The following is an 18,249-nucleotide window of genomic DNA, read 5'->3' as shown; positions in this document are numbered from 1 at the left end:
TACTGATGTCAGTAAAAGTTAATAATTGCATTACTTGTGGGAAGCAAATACCTCATAAGGATTTTCATTTGTACTGTATCCCTTGCCTAGGCCCAGATCACAACGTGCCTTGCTGTCGGTTTATAGCTAGATTTAACCAACCCACTATTAAGCGTCAGTATATTCTTGCTTCTAAATATTTTGGTACAAGATTTAATTATCCTGAAATGTCATCGGTTAGCAATCCAATTACCGGAGTTCACAAAAAATGCAAAGAAAAAGACAGAGACAGACCGTCGAGGTTCAAAATCAACAACAAAGCTTCTCCTAAGCCAGTCGCCGGTTCGCCGGTGCTCAGTGAGGCACTTTCGCAGCCCCTCATACCCACTACTTTTGAGTCACAGGCCTCTACCGAGACCCATTTGAAGTCCGGTATGCAGCGAGATTCTCAGAGTATTGAACCTGCGGATTTCTCTCCCTTGGATGGGTCCGGAGCCGCTGAGCAGGCACCGGCATCTGAGGGTGTTTTCAGGCCTCAACATTATATTAAACCAATGCCAGCAACAAAAACAAGGTCAAAAACATCTTCTATATCTAAAAAACTGATGCATGAGCCACATGCTCAGGCCCCTATGCCTAAGAAAAGAGATAATCAAAATGGCTGAGGATTTAATTACCTTGATCAGGGGTTTCCACCCCCCCCCCCTGCTAAGAGGCCTAGGCAAGGCACTGATTATGAATCTTCAGATCAGGTTTCCATTTCTTCTGATTCCTCTTCTGATCAGGAATTTTCTGTTCCACCCTATGAGGATTCTGATGCAGAGGAATCCATCCCATCTGCATCTCCTCCTGAGGATTACTCTTTTGGAGAGACTTTGCATACATTAAGGGAACATTTTCACTGGGAGAGTCAGGACTTCTCTGAATCAAAAAAGAGGCTTAGGGATTTCCTTCTTCTTCCTCAGCATAGGCCTTTGGCAATACCTCCTGTATTAGACATTGTTGATGTGTTTTCGGAATTAAGCATGGCTCCTGATTCCCTGCCTCCGGCTGCCAGACAGATATTACAGGGTTCCTGACTCCCACAAATTTAATTCAAAAATCCTGCTGCTGATCCTGAGACTATTTCTCAGGGTCCCAAGGGTGTAAAGGCCTCTACAGCCAAAAATCCTACCCCCTCTGATAGAGATTCCAGGGCGCTGGATAGATGGGGAAAGAAGGTTTATACGTCTGCAACCTTAGCTATCAGGGCCTTAAATTGCCAGTTTCATATGCTTAAATATCAACAGCATGTTATGGGCTTACTGAAACAGAAAATGATGTTGATTTCAGATTGTGTGGAAAATAGAGTTACATAAATTATTGCATTCAGCAGAACAGGTTGGAAAGCATACTTTGTAATGTGGTTTTGATTCCTTGGAGACCTCTTGTAGGGCCGCCATTACTGGATCTGTGATTAGAAGGCATGCCTGGCTCAAGGAGCAAAATCTGCCTGATCATGTTAAAGCTAAATTGTTGGATGCCCCTTTGCAGCATGATACTCTGTTTGGTAATAAGGCAGTAGAGGTTTTAAAGAAAATGGAAGACAAAGCTAAATCTATGCAAACTGTAAAATATTTCTTGCAAGTGCAGCCAGCCAGGTTCAGTAGACACTGGCCTAGTAAAAATTGGTCCTTTCATGTGTCCAACAGAGCCACTCAAGGCAAATCCAGGCGCTCAAAAGGCTCCAGATACCAATCACAGGGCTCTTACAGGTCAAAGCAATGGGGTGACTCCACCTCCAAATCTGAAGGAAACAAAGCACAACCCTACAGTAAGCACTCTCAATGACTTTCCTCTACCATCACCAAGCACTTATCTTTTGGCAGCCCCCTTGGGGGGAAAACTAGCACTTCATGCTCAAAATTGGCAGTTAATTACACAGGATAAGTGGGTATTAAACATAGTATTCCAGGGGTACAGATTTCATTTCCATACTTTGCCAATTCCAAACAGATGGCCAGGTCTGCCACAAAACCAGTGGGCAGAGGCCCAGAAACAAGTCATGTCCCTCATGGATATGGGGGCTATTCAACCAGTACCAGAAAAGGAAAAAGGACAAGGTTTTTATTCAAGACTTTTCCTGGTACCCAGAAAAGACAATTCATGGTGTCCAATACTGGACATATTGATTTGGAATACGTTCCTGGACATTCCAAAATTCAAAATGCTGACTTTACAACAGCTACTGCCTATGCTAGGCAGGAATGCTTGGTTAGTAACTCTAGACTTAAAAGAGGCATACCTGCATATCCCAGTAAGGGAATCATGCAGAAGATACCTCCGCTTCAAAGCAGGTTTTTTGCATTACCAATTCTCTGCACTGCCCTTTGGCTTATCTACTGTGCCCAGGGTCTTAACAAAGTGCCTGGCACCAATAATTGCATTCTGCAGACAAAGAAGCATACAAATTTACCCTTATCTGGACGATTGTCTCATTCAAGCAGAGGACAAAGACACTCTTCTTCAACATCTGGCATTTGTAAAAAGGCTTCTAGCATGCCTAGGATACACCATAAATGAAAAGAAATCACAACTGGTACCCTCTCAAATAATTACATTCCTGGGTACAACTGCCCAGATGGCTTACCTCACACCAGACAAACAAAGGCAACTGACAACATACTTCAAACAAATGGCAACAAAAACCCAGTTTTCTGCAAGACAAATTTTGAAGGCTTTGGGGTTCATGGCATCCTGCATTCTACTAATTCCATATGGTACCTAAAATGTTTATGGAGTCAACATTGTCACAGTCTGGAAACAATGATTCCTCTCATTCCCTGCCTACAACAGGAGTTTCTTTGGTGGGCAGAGACGTCACCAAAACAAGGGACTGTCATTCACTCTACCCCCTGCCACCCTAACTACAGACGCATCAGACTATGCTTGGGGGGCTCACCTGGCAGGGAGATGCATTCAGGGCAAATGGAGCCCAAACCAAATGCACCTGCATATCAACCAGAAAGAGATTTTAGCTGCCCAGAATGCTCTGACAGCCTTCAAGGACTTAACTACTGATAAAGATGGACAACACCACAGTTATGTGGTACATAAACAAGCAGGGGGTACACATTCCTACCCCCTTTGCAGACTAGCCATGGCCTTGTGGAACACAGCCTTGACTTACCAAATACATCTTCAAGCTCAATTCCTGCCAGGAAAGCAAAATACTCTGGCAGTCGAACTAAGCAGAAATCGTATGGACCCGCACGAATGGAAACTGGATCCACAAATCTTCAGCATGTTAACACAGAAATGGGGGAGCCCAGACATAGATCTGTTTGCCTCTCCCCAAAATTATCAGTTGGAAAAATTCTGCACAAGAACTCATCACAAAAAAGCATAGAAAGTGGATGAAACCTATCAGTCTATGCCTTTCCCCCTCTGCCTGTACTCTCCAAGGTCTTAACTAAAAGTCAGACAGGAAAAAACAAAAATGATCCTACTTGCTCTGGACTGGCCTCACCAGCACCGATACCCACTACAGCTTCCTCCATGGTACTTGCCTCAAATACCTCATCTACTGTCTCAGCAGAACTATCAAATTCTGCACACTCAGCTCCAAACTCTGACTCTTGCAGCATGGCTGATCAACTAATTATTCAAACAACACCTTTTAGTAAATCTGTGATGGATGTCATTTTGGAATTTAGAAGGCCTAGTACTAGAAAATCTTATGCTGATAAATGGAAGAGATTCTGTGCTTGGAACCAAGCACAAGGAACAGACACAGCAAAAGCCCAATATTCCTTAGATTTTACAATATTTGACTGAGATGCTTGACAATGGCCTATCTTTTTCTTCAATAAAAATCCATGCCTCTGCCATCTCAGCTCATTACAACACAGAGCCTCCCCTCTTTTCTCATCCTCTGCTTAAACAGTATCTTAGAGGGGCCAAAAATTTAAGGCCCCACAGAAGATCACCAACTCCTGCATGGGACCTCGATTTTGTGCTGGAAAAACTCACCCTGCCTCCTTTTGAACCAGCAACTACTTCGGATATAAAATTTCTATCCTGGAAAACAGCCTTTCTCTTGGCAGTCACTTCAGCAATATATTATGAGGAGTGTGTATGGTGCTGTATTACTGAATGCCAAGGAGTATGGTCAGGCATGAGGCCTGAAGGGTAAGTGCCTTGTAGTCCCTGGTGATTTTCAGTATCTGTGCTGTACATACCTCCAACTGACTTACTGCACTTCTAAAACAAATTTCTGTATTTTTTTTTATAGTTTGAATTTAATGCTAATCAACTGAAATATGGCATCTTCATAAGGTAAAAATCCAGAATCATTTTTGTTTACTAACAAAACAGCATTTGAATAAGGGGAGGTGTAACAGTATTTAATACATAACTACAGCTCGTATACTTCCTGAAACAAAACATATTCTATTTCCTACAATGTTTTTGTAAGGGTAAGGTTGCACTGATTATTACATTGCTAAGAGTCTCATTGAATTACTTTAGTGAAAAAGAAAAAAACATTCACTAAATTATATTTTTTCACCCTCTTCTGTAACGACACTTTTCATGACCATATATACCACTGTGTTGATACCACTGCTTAATGCTCTCTTTTAGTACACCTTACAGCAACATTAAACTAACATCTGAAAAAGGATTCTTGAGAGTCTGTAAAAATAAAAACTTCAGACTAGTTGCATAGTTCCATACATTCATTAGTTAGAGTTTTGTAAGAAAAACCCTTAATTATTTCAGCGCTGTTCAATATTGCATCATGTGAGGCCATTGCTGCTGACACCATCACAACACACTTGATGCCCATAGTTTGAAAGTCATTTTTTTTCATTGAATAGTATCATAACCCATGTCTTGGTGTGAGTAATGCTGGATTTACCCATTGTTGGTGTGGTTTGGTCAAGAGGGCGAAGCCCGAGTGACCAAATGAAAACAACCATGGGTAAATCCAGCATTGGCCACACCCAGCCTTAGTTTATTGCTATTATACAACATTATTTAAGAAAAAAATACTTACTTTTCTTAAATAATGTCTTTGTATAAGGGTGACATGCTGTCCTTCCGCCACTGGACATTTCCTTGAGCCTTATCTGATGTACTGTGCATGCGTTTGGCACTTGCGTTCCCACACATAGCTAGTACATCAGTGCTCAGGAAAGTAAGCAATGGAGAAAAGAAGATCTCCGTTGCTTTGTTTTTCTTTTGTGTTTTTATTTTTTAATTAAAAAAAAAAAAAGCTTTAGGGCAGTTTAGGGGTAGGAGAGAGACAGCATGGATGAAATACAAGGGATTTCAGGTACAGGTGTTTAGTTTTAAATAACATACCTGATTTCCTTAGTATTTTGTCCATGCTGCCCCTCTGGTGACTACAGATTTTATTTTGTAAGAAATAAAAATAAATTTTAAAGACTATACCAACACAAACAAGTCTGGGCGACCGGACTTTTTTCATTGGTATATTCTCGGTTTTACAACGGGCATGCTGGTTGGGCTGGCCAATCAGTGTGCACATTTTTGAATGTTAATGACCAGTCATTGTATAATTATAAATAATGTAGTGCCTCCCTAACCTCTAGAATAAATTTCCCTTACATGTTAGCATGTTAATCAGTGTGATCAACATGATACTAAAGGAACTTTTCAGCAAAGAATGAAATGAAATGAAATAACTCCCCTCTGCTGTCTATGTCCACCTAATAAGGACATTTAGGACAACATGGGATTAACATGGTTAGGCCACTAGCCGAGTAACCTCATATGAACCTGTCTGGGTTTGTAATGCTTATTGTCATATTAACTATTTTTTTTCATGTTTGTTATGTATTTGTTGATTCTGATTGTGTCTGTGATCTGTGCTTTTGTGAAAGTGGAAGATCAAATAAAACAAGTAACAAGGAGAGAATATGTTTAACTGGTCATCTTCAAAATAATAGTTTTGCATTCATTCATGTATTTTTCTTATGTGTTCATTTTGTTGATCAGGTATGTCCAGTGGAGAATGGAGATGATATTTCACTAAAAGGAAATAGAGGAAGCTTCTGAGTGAAAACGCAGAGTCAAAAAAGAGAGAGAAAGAAAAAGAGAAACAAAATCATACTATTTAATGGAAAGTAAGTAATGCTTGTAAGCCCTTCTATTCTGTCTATTGCCTGCCTTTCTGAGAAGCTGTGAATCTTGCTTAAAGAACACATTTTGTTATTCTGTGACATGTATTCCTGAATTCTCATGCTGTTTTTATCCTCACAGCCATCCAGGAATGCTGTTCTATGTACCCATTATTATCTGTGAATAAATAGTTCCTCACATGTTTCTTGAATAATATCCATTTGTTCTTATGTATGATTTTTTGAGATCTGCTTCAGTTTGTTATTTTCAAGATGTACACTCTTCATGTAAAGGTTTAATTCTTCTATGATGACATGCCCAACATGTACATAGCTCCTGCAAAGCTGGCTACTTATGTAATGGCATACTTGGTGTGACGTTCCCCACTCTGGACCAGGATCAAGGAGCCTGCATCCTCATCACTAACACCAGAGAGGGATATTCATGTGGAATACAAATGGATACACTCAGTATTTCCAGACGCAGACCTCTCTGAATCAAGCACAATTTCCCTTAAGAGCACAAGGAGACGCATTCAGCCTGGGATCTGGATTTCTCTATATCTGTCTCTCCCCAGGTCCCCAATAAGGATCTCCACTGGCACATGCAGCAACCTCTCTGTGAAGCCAGTGTTTCATGTCCCTGCTCCCTGTAGCTGGCACACACACACACACACACACACACACACACACACACACACACACACACACACACACACACACACACACACACACACACACACACACACGCACCTGAGAAAGGGTGGCACAGATTACTCAATCTACCAACTTTGCCCAGACTATAAAGCAGATTCACTGCCACCAGTCAGTTACTTTTTAGGCTCTTAAAAGGATATCCAAGTATGCTGAGTGAAGTTAATATTAATACAAATGCTAATGTTGACCAAACAGTCAGGCTTTCAGGAGTGGCCATAGTTATCACAAAGTACATATATGCAAATACTCTCAAAGCTTAATTATTTTCTAAAAAGGCCCTGCCAGAATGAATAGTTTAAATATGTTTAATAATAAATACTAACAGAACAAGAAAATCCTAAATATATGTTTACAGTAAACACCAGAGTTTCAGACACAGAAAATATTGAAAATAGCACAGCTGGAAAGAATCACACAATTACAGAAAAACAATACTTAACTATTCTCATTATATTTTCCTGACTGATCTAGAGAATTACTGTTCCTACTTACTGAATAGAGCAAGGCAAGATGATGTGGGGTTAAGTGGTCCTTGTTGTCAGATAAATATGGCATATTTAAGTCTTCCATAGATGTTTCCATTTATGCTTTTTCTTGATTTTCCACTTGTCTGCTTTATACAAATCTCCTTAAACTTTTCAAAATATCTCTAACGCCAACATAGGATTTCTGTTTTTTTTCTTGTTATGAGCTACCTTAAATTTGCAACAATCCTTTCTACTTTCTGTTGCCTAAGTCACTGCATTAGAGCTATTATCAAAATAAATTGTTGCTTAACAGCAATCTTTCTATGCATATTATCCAGGTACTCACTTATTTTATTGTTAGTATTCTGCAGTTGTGGCTCTTCTGGTGCTGTGAGATTCCCCTTATTCTATAATACTTCAACCTTTGTCAGCCCCTCTAGATAATTCCTGTTACTTCTTAACCATACCTCTTTTTCTTTTATTATTTTATTTCTACCCTATTTTTAAACTCCACTTTCAATTTATCCCACTCACTAGCTATAACTTATGGAATACCTTTTATCTTCCCTAATAACTCCTGCATAACTTCCACTATCCATTCCTTAAATTACTCTGTTTTAACAGGTAGGTGAGAAATTGCTAGTGTCTCATCTTTACTTCATTACATTGTAGTTTTATCTTAGCAATTATTGGTGCATGATCATAAATAGTTATTGGTTGTGTGTCAAAGTTCTTAATTAAATGCACATGTTCCTCTGAAATATAATTTCTGTCTATTCTAGCCAAGTTATTGTACCTTGAGGAATAATATGTAAATTCCCCAGCTCCAAGTTCCTACTACTGAATTCATGTCTTCCATACCAAATATTTTCATATATTTCTTTAGAAATCTACCCTATTTTGTTATAATTTTCCTTCTAGGCCCCCAGATGCATCATCTTTTTTGAAACTCGGATAGCAGTCCCCATCTATAAGTAGTATCCCCTGCTAAAAGCTGATTATTTCTCCCAAAAATATTTTATTCTTCATAGTAACAGTTTTATGTGGAATATAAATATATGCCAGCATAATCATCATCCCTTTCCAGTAGCTGTTGCTACCACAAATCTGCCATTATTTTTTTCCTCTTTTATCACTATTGGAAGTCTACTAGCAATTAATATAAGTAATCCTATATCCCTTTGTCCCTGATATTCTGCTGAGTAATCATCATAAAATCCTTTCTTTATTAAATTCACATGCTCAGTTCTTTCCAAACGTGTCTTCTAAAGCATTGGTATTTGAGCTCTGCATGTCTTAATATAGCTAAATATTCTTTCTTTTTTGTCTGTACCTGTGAGGCCATTCACATTTCAAGAAAATATGGAAAGTTTTGCTATTATAAGAAGTCATTATTTCTACCTATTATATATGACAGTTTTTTTTAAATGTCTATTTCCACCATTTGTGAAACATGAATCCACTAATAGTTGGCAGGTTAATCCTTTATCATTTTTTCTTATCATCTATATTGGAACCTTTGTCACATTTTACAAGACTTTTTGATTTAATGAAAATCTACAAAAAAAACAATAAAATAAACACACCCGCAAGACACCCCAAACCTGTTAAATTAATGCAGACGCACAAAACTACTATATCTTCAAATAATGAAGTTTAACTTTCTTAATAGGGACACTTGTCTGAAATAAACAGATAAAATTTAGGTTATCTATTCTAAGATGCATCTCATTGCCTGTGCTTCTAATTACACTAATTGGTGTTGGTAATTTTTTTATCCTTATCTCCTGCTCAGGTGTGAAAAACAACCTGCATGCTTTCAAAAAATACTTCTAGCCTTGAAGAAACCAGTGTTTGGGCTTTTTATTTCCCTATTATCAGCTTTCTCCATGGAAACATAAAAAAATGCAGTCCTCAACTGCAGGCTTCTGAAGACAAGCTGAAACATTCACTGGTAAAGGAAACTTTTCAGTTTATTCATTGTTGTCATATTTACTTCTTTCCACTTAAAACTGCTTTTAAATTAAGCCAAGGGTTTTAATCCAGATGTTCACCTATGCAAAACTTAGAGAAAACATATCAGCTGTACATATACAGCATTATGATCTGTGTACTTTTGTGCCTCATCTCCAACCTCAACAACCCAAGATTACAGCCTATTAAGGTAAATATGTTTTTGTCAAGCCTTTTTGTAATGCCTACATTTCTTAATAGTAAAAAAGAAAGAAGAAAGAAAGAGAAAAAAGGCATCTGTTTGCTTTTGTATTTTTATCACACATAAGAACAACTGAAAATGCCTTATTGTAAAGCATGCAATTTATATTGTTAAAAGTTTCATAGAAATACTGTTAAGAATAAAAATTATTTTACTTAAAAGTTACGGTTTTCTTTCCTGCTCCCCTCAGTGTCCTTCCAAACTTTAATGACATGAAATGAGGAAAATGCCTTTCCGTTTGCTACAAGTTTAACAAAGTTAACAAAAATCCACTTGTTCCACTTTTTCTTATATAGTTGCATTTCACAAACATGACTGATGCTTTACAGTCTCGCATTTATTCACTAATTCCTGTGTTGCTGGTCTTCCTCCTGCTCATCTTGCTCTCCCAACTCCATATTCTGGTTCAATTCAATTCCAAAGTGCTCCCGATTCTTCTAGTCATCTGCTGTGCTTCTCTCTGTCTCTCAGGCATTTTCCTTTGAAACATTTGAACTGGTTTCACTGAGAGTCTCTCTGCATGCTTTATTATCAGAAGAATGAAAAGCAGAGCTCCCCTTCTGCTTGATGGCTCACTTTTGTTGGACAAATTTTTGTATTTCTTCCTTAGCCTGTTCTGCAAAAAAATAATTACTATGCTACTCTAGGAAAAGAATATTCTGGACAGTTGGATGCAGCAGATTGAATCATTGCAGTTTCTTTTTTCACACTGGGAGAGCTGAAGTTTAGCTGTTAATCAGTGTGCAGCCATCTTGGAAAGTCCCAAGCACTCTTCCATTTTGTCAGTCATCCAGTCATGTTTACTTTCAGCTTAGTTACTTCAGCTTAGTTAAGTGCTTGACAACATATCTGGCAGTAATGCATTGAAAGCTAAGCTTACTAGTAGATAACTAGTTTCATCCTGCAGCCCTGGGGTTGATTTCCTCAGTCTCTTCTTGCATACTATGCAATTTTAAGCAAGTCAGTCAACAATTAATGAGACAGTGTTTCCACATCACTACTGCAGAAAGTTATTTGTGCTAGTGAGCTTAACTGTTAGTAAAAGGAAAAGAAAGCAATGCAATGCACCTATTTTTCCATAAATAGAAATACATTTCCAGATCTAAGATTGTGTGTCTTTGTCTACTGGAAGTTATCAGGTCTCGAACAAGAATGCATTGCAACAAAAGGAATTTGAAGACAAAGCCTGATGCAGCCAAAATAATATCACTCCTTTTATTTATTTATATATTTAATATGCATTAATCAGGTTAAAGTACTGATCTGTGTGGGCCATTTTCAGAGTCATTCCAGGAAAAGTTCAAAAAATGATCACATTTTAGTCACGGTGTAATGAGTACTTGAGAATAAATGCTTTAGGAGAACAGTTTGTAGTGCAGTATACAATGTATATACACATATGACTAAAATAAATGCATTAACTACAGATTAATGTATAAATAGTGTAAGTTGTTTACATTATTTACAGAGTCTAATAGAAGACATCCTACAAAGAATGGGTATAATGAAAAAAGCATGGAAAGATGGGAAGAGAAAAAGGTAAGAGAAGGAAAGAAAAAAGAAATTTATTATTGTGGGGAAATCTAGGTTAAAAGGAGCTCAAGAGTTTTAACTGCCACTTTACTAAGGAGTATGACCTATCTGAAAGGGGGTGAGTTTTAAGAGAATTTATTCCTATGAAAGTCTGTGGGATAGTTGATAAAGGGTGTTTATATTACACAGTGCTGGTGATAGCATCTACTACTGACTTAATTAGATACATTTTTTTACTTAATTTTGAATTCATTGAAGGGAGAAACTTGTTTTATATTTATTACCAGGAATTACTATACTCAGCACAGACAATATGTGAGTAGTGGAGTGATGTCTTGTTTTTTTATGTTTGAATGGGGGGTATAATGGATGGAAGAGATCTAAGTCTGTAGCTTAAAGTACATGATGTGAGCTAATTAGCTAAGAATGGGAAGGACTATAGGCAATGAGAGTTTAGGAGAAGTTTTCTCTTTGTGGTTTTGAGAACCATTTGACTTTTTACAGTGCTAGGTAGTGGTGTTCTACTTTGGGGCAAGAATAATGAACCTGTAACTGTGGTGGGAAGCTGTTTTCAAGGACAGTAACATGGCTATAGTCAGTGTTTTTTATATAACTTTAATGGTCCCCATTTCTCATATCTCCTGTTTCTCTGGTTTTCTGAAGTTAGCTTCTTTCATTTCCTCATCCACCAGCATGGAAGGGAACAATCTTAAAATAGATTGTGATGTCATTTCCAGTTCCAATATTAACTACAGACCATCTTTCTCATATGCTTTTGCTTTGGTTTGAAACATTCATTTAGGTAAAGAGATATTTTTATTCCTTGTCTGCCTCCCCAGTCTCTAACAGATTGTATCCCATGCTATTTTTATCTGTACTGTGTTTTTACAACTGCACCAATTTTTTTCTCATAAGGCAATCATTACTGTAACATCAGAGTGATGTATTTATGAATCTTTTTGCTTAAGTTTTTGATATTTGAAACCATTACTTATCATTTTATATAGCCTTATATCTACTCAGTGTTAAACATTGTTATCAATTTACCATGGTGATTTTGTTTGTTACCGTCTCACTTTTAGTGCCTACATTAATAAGTACTGCAATATTCTGCTATATCAGTCAGGCTGCAAACCTTTCTTATAAAAATGCAATCCATCATTCATGTCAACTTGCACCACTGAAAATGTAAACACAGTTGTACACAGCTAGAGAGAAGGGGCTTAAATAATGAGGAAGCGTAATGTATACAGAGTAGTAAGACAAAGGTCACACTGCAAGCTGTTTTGGATGGAGTTGACTTTATCCATTATTTTGCAGTCTGAGTAAAATATGTAGGCTATGAATGCTCATTTCTTTCAGTTTAGTTATTTGTTGATTTTGTAACTCTACCATTTAGATTTATTGCAGAATTTTCTGCCATATTTATACATCACAGGGATGAATTTGTCAGTGTTTTTATTTAAGTAATAAGGGCTGTGAATGATTCATCACTAGGTAGGTGAGAGGGGGCTAATATACAGACTGATACAAAATGGTTGTTTATTTCATCATAGATAGCATTTGAAAAGTCATTAAATTATATTGCTGCACTTGTCTTGGATCTTTGTTTACAATTAATTTCATAGCAGCAAGTGGTTTGAAAAATAATGAGGATTATAGAAGTGTCACATTTTGAGAGGTTTTATTTGCACTGTCTGTAAAATGAACCTAAACAAAATGATAGCAGTATAGTTACTGGCAATAATTAACATGCCCCAGCAAAGCATTATAAGCATCCAAAGCAAAAATACTTGTTTTTGAGATCAGTAACTTACAAAACTTATCACTTTACTAATAAATTATCACGTTAATTTTCAATGCAGGGTGTTACAGCAATGAGATATAACTGTCAACTTGTCTTGCTAGAAACGTAGTAACTTATAAACTAATTTAAGTGGTGAGGCTTTGTGATTTCAGTCTTTCATGATGCCATGGTAGGGGATTATAGCATCAAGAACATTTTTGTGGGGTAGTGTTTACCAACAAAATTAAATGCAAAAATACACATTTTGTTGTATCAGAACTGATAAGGATGTTATGCCCATCTGCATTCAATATGGAAATGACAGTAGTTCACTTTAAACATGTTATTATTTTTTTCATTTGGTTATGTTTGTACTATATGAAGAACATTACAACATTGTGGTCAGAGAGAGAAGGGTGTGTGGTAATTTTTAACTTAGCACAGATGGGGATACATAATCAACATACTATCTGATGTGATTTTTTCCTCTTGATGTCTCTTATGATGTCTAGGAGTTTTTGTAATCAGTTATTGGTTGAGGCATAATAGTTCATCCATTCAGTGGAGGGATAATTTAAATCATTGAGAAAACAAGTATTTTCTTTTAACAGCAGGGCTAAAAGTTTATCAAGTGTTCATTTTATTGAGGTGACATGGAGTGGGGTTGATAATGTTTTGCAGTGGTATAGTTTCTGTTGTTTATTGTAACATGGATGTAGAGTATTTCATGCCCAGTCTATAACCCTACTTTTAAAGGATTGACATGGTTACACAACCCTCTTGGCTGTTGGGCTAGATGGAGTCTAAAGAGGCATAACCTGTTATTTTCAGAATGCATGATGGGTCTTTGAACCATGTCTCTGTGATAGCACATACCTCAATTCAAAAGCAAGATGAGCCTCAAAGAAGCTTAGTTCATTCCCCTCCCCTAGGGAGTCCTCAGTATAAGTGTGAGAGTTGACAGAAGGGGGGATATCATCCAGGTAGTCTGGGAGATGATTTGCACCTTGCCAGCATCCTGACAATGAAAGTGTATTTACTGAAGGCTCTATCCCCTTATCCAGGTGGTTCATGGAAAATATGCATCACTGCAGGGCCTCCTACATCCTCACTGTGCATTTGTATGTCCCTACATCTGCGTTAATGAGACTACCATTTCCAGTCTGACATTTCCAAATCCACATCCCTGGTCCTGGTCAATCTGTATTATACATGCCTCTATTTGCACTGTGAAAATTGACGGACCATAACCAGACCTCCATCCCTGAGGATGGATAAGCCAGAATCATCCACTCACTGTCATCCTTTTCCTGTCCAACTTTAGCAGCACCTGATCTACTATATGAAATCATGTAATCTTGTTCATAATCAGGGCTTTATTCCTCATCTATGCTGCAGAGTTGTGACTAAATTAGAAACTTCTTGATTAAAATTAATTAATTAATGTGTATCATGTCGCCTATGTGATGGTTTTTAGCATCTTTCAACTCACTTCTATCTCATTATGTTACTGGGCAATCATATTGTAAATGCTTTGAAAATAGCCATCTACCTTCCTGGACTGCTGGTGATACTACCCATGTCTTAATTTTTTAAATTTACTCTGTGGCACCACATGTATTGTTAAAGCTGTACATCCATCTCTCTATCTGTCTATCTATATTTGTTTTCTTCAGTCCCCTGCTTCAACTCATCAGCTGTTCACTTTTCTGTTTCCCTTACAAGCTATCTACTGCAATTTATTTTGTCTCTCCCTTAAGTCTCTCTCATGTTCACTAGAAATTCACTTTTGAACTATCACCATTGCATTTTCTGGTGAAATTTGTTTACTGTACGCCTATTCTACAAATGAAAGTTGGTCATATAGCTGTGTACTTCACTTTGGTACATACAAATAGGCTGTTTCTCTGTAGACTTGGCTCTTTGTTGAAAAGATTCCTCACACCAGTACACAACCTTACTATCAAAGGAATGAATTAAAGAATGGATGGTCAAACAGCTTTTTATTTATTAACTTATTCAGTTTTTGACTGAAAATTGATAAAACAGTGTGAGACATGCATGAAAATTATAAATGAGACATGGATGAAATGGTATGACACTCTGTTTTTGCACAAAAGTATTTATTTGAACCACTGAGTTAGATTCTTATTAAAGGAGGATGGGGCTGGTATAATGGTTAAGATGTTTACCTCCCAAAGTACACACAAGGGTACAAGGTTTGATTCTTACCTTGGGAAACAGAGCTAGGCTTAAAAATCTCCCTTAGTTTTGTTAGCCTAGTAATCACCTATGAACGTGCCAGATAAATGAGCAGTATAAGAAAAAGTGTGGTAAAACACATGGACATTAAGCTACTGTATATATATCCAAAAAAGGTCTTCTGCTTCTATTGGAATTATTAAGGAAATAAGTTTTGGAAGGAATTAAGAAAAGAACTGACCACACAAATGGGAGACTTGAGCTCTCGTACCCTAGTTGGTTGGTGGTATTTCAAGTATAAATCAAAGAATGTGATGTGAGCTGGAGGCTGAAATCGGGAAGTTACAAATTACTTATTAGGGAGAGAAACATACAAGACATAGATAACTCTGTCTTATGTGATGGGACAATGGTGATAGGAGAGTAAAGGTGTTAAAGTCCCCCATTAAGTTTCTTACTTCTTGTCAGCAAGCGGCACTAGGGAGCAATGAATGCTGGACAGAATGCAAGCAGAGTAGCATGCAGCACTTAAAAATATCTAGAGTAACATTTCTGATGATAAGTGGGGAGCATGTTTATGAAAGTTGGCCCTGCTTAATGCTTTGATGCATTTTATTTGCTTATAAAGGGTTAATATATAATTAAAAGTGTGAAGCACAATTTCCCAAACCTATGGCAGAACTGATGCTGTGAAGGGTATTAGAGAAGGAAAACAAGGATCAGAAACAAAAAAAAAACAAAAAAACAAAACAAAAAAAAACAGAGCTGAGGGTGCAGGTGAATTAATTACAAAGTTACAGTATCAGAATTTTAAATAAAAAGTAGAACAAAGTGTAAAGTAGAAACACGGCAGATAAAACATTAACATTTATTGAATGGTAAGCGCTTTCATCAGACCAACAGAAATTAGTAACAATCACTTAAATATACTATCAATTTAACTATTAACAATTATATCACATGACTCATTACTAATCACATTAACTGTGCCTATCCTACAATAAAGCAACAGTGTATATGTAGTCGAAGAGAACATCATAAATCAATATATACTTATACCAAATATAATTATGGATGTTATTTCAAAGGACGAGCTTTTGAATACAGTTTAATAGAGGCTCTTTCATTTAGACCAGGAAAGCAATCTGCCTTTTATTTGTTTATTAGTTTGGTTTCTTACCCAGTAAATTGGTCTGGTAAATACCCTTTGCCTTTTACTTGTTTATCAGTTTGGTTTGTTACACAATAAATTGGTCTGGTGAATACCCTTTGCCTTTTATTTGTTTATCAGTTTGGTTTGTTCTTGTATTTTGTAGCTAGTAGCTGTGACAACTCCTTGATAAAGTTTACAGTGTCACACACTCTCACAGAAAAAAAAAACTTCTTCATGCTAGTAAAACAGCTATTAGGTATTAACATAACGCCTCTTTGTTAAACTATGTCAAATGCCTTTGCTATACTGTAGCAAGGAGCTATGTCCTTGTATTTCCTGACAATATACAAACACTGCCTGCTTGCCTGTCATTTAACCAGCAGTGATTCACAGTCATGGCTGCAATCATTGCCGGTACTACTTGTTCTCCTTTCAGAGACTGTTGAGCACCTCAGCAGCTACAGTGCTAACTACCCCTTGTAACAACTTGCACCCAGGACAGCTGCCCCTTTGCCCCAACCTTACTACAACTTTGTCCATACTTTGTATTAGGCATAGTCTTGAGGTGTCTTGATAGAAAACTGTATTTTACTGTGTTTCATTATCATAAGCATAAAGTGATCCAAAATTCTTGTTTTGTAGTTCCTGTTCTTTCTAGGATGCTGTTTTCCCCATGTCTGTTTCAATGCACAATATATTGTGGACTGGGAATCATTTGTGGTGGACAAGATTGACCATTTCACTCTCTTGTCACTTTAGGAATGCTTACTGGTAGCAGTTTCTTATTTCTGTTGTGAGACATCTCTAGATCATGATATCTCTCATTATTGCTGTTATGGGAAATGGTTAATTAGAGCAAACTCTACAAGAATCCATCCAGCTATTTACACAAAGTTTTGTCCTTGAGGTACGTACAGCTCAACATTTTGTTACAAAAAATCTGGACAAATCCTAAAATAATGGGGGGATAAAGACCCCAAAAATAGGGACAGGTTTTTGATATTGCTCTTATAAACTTAGAAGTTGCTAGAATAAAGTATTTGTTTTAGCATGCATTTTCTGAAGGATATAAAGTCTGAAACTCAAGTGTATGTTATTATTTAGTGACCTCAATCCTTAGTGATTTGAAGGAAGACCACAGATTTTATGAGGAACAGACCAAAAATATGAGGCAAAAATCTGGACCGTATGCAGAAATCTGGACAGTTGAGACGTATGAAGAGGTAGAGGTAGATTGTCCAGTCTTATTGCATACTGACATTTACTTATTACAGTGACAGATGTTCAGGACCAATTCAGTTTTCATTTATGACCCCTCCCACCTCCCTTCACTTACTATCTTTGGAATGGTCTAGAAATGGCTTCAGATACCTTTTGTCTTTTTCTGTGTTTTTATTTTCTTCTTTTCCCTTGCTGTGCCTTCATTGAGATAACAGAAGTCTGGATAGGGGCCCTTCAGTGCACAGAACCGTAGAGCAAAGGGAATGGGTTAGGTGGCCTGGGAAAGTTTTAGGCACCAAGCTACCCAAGTCCTAGGTGCCTTCAGTCTCAGAGGTAAATGAAGATGGATCTGGTCCTACACATCTGTTATTATGGTAAACACCTAGCTTTCATTTTCTTCCATAGAGGATCCTACACGTCTGTTATGGTAGATGCATTTTCTTCCATAGAGGGTCCTACACATCTGTTATGATAAATACCTAGCTTTCATTTTCTTCCATAGAGGGTCCTACACATCTGTTGTTATGATAAACACCTAGCTTTCATTTTCCTCCATAGAGTGTCCTTCACATCTGTTATTATGGTAAACACCTAGCTTTCATTTTCCTCCATAGAGGGTCCTACACATCTGTTATTATGGTAAACATCTAGCTTTCATTTTCTTCCATAGAGGGTCCTACACATCTGTTATTATGGTAAACACCTAGCTTTCATTTTCTTCCATAGAGGGTCCTACACATCTGTTGTTATGGTAAACGCCTAGCTTTCATTTTCTTCCATAGAGGGTCCTACACATCTGTTGTTATGGTAAACACCTAGCTTTCATTTTCCTCCATAGAGGGTCCTACATA

At 37.3% G+C, this 18,249-nt stretch overlaps 1 protein-coding gene across 1 annotated transcript in view; it reads left to right on the top strand.

Moving 5' to 3' along the window:
- Positions 1-18,249, top strand: part of SYTL1 (synaptotagmin like 1) — a 1,083,808-nt gene that overhangs the window by 245,803 nt on the left and 819,756 nt on the right. The window contains exon 2 of the mRNA XM_044084360.1: positions 5,983-6,110. The gene's annotated coding sequence lies outside the window, so the exon portion shown is untranslated. The remainder of the gene's footprint in view (positions 1-5,982; positions 6,111-18,249) is intronic.

Source organism: Protopterus annectens, chromosome 1.part1, assembly GCF_019279795.1.
Source record: "Protopterus annectens isolate FY-2018-M chromosome 1.part1, PAN1.0, whole genome shotgun sequence".
NCBI classification, from domain to species: domain Eukaryota; kingdom Metazoa; phylum Chordata; order Ceratodontiformes; family Protopteridae; genus Protopterus; species Protopterus annectens.
This window is presented reverse-complemented; position numbering and strand designations above follow the sequence as displayed.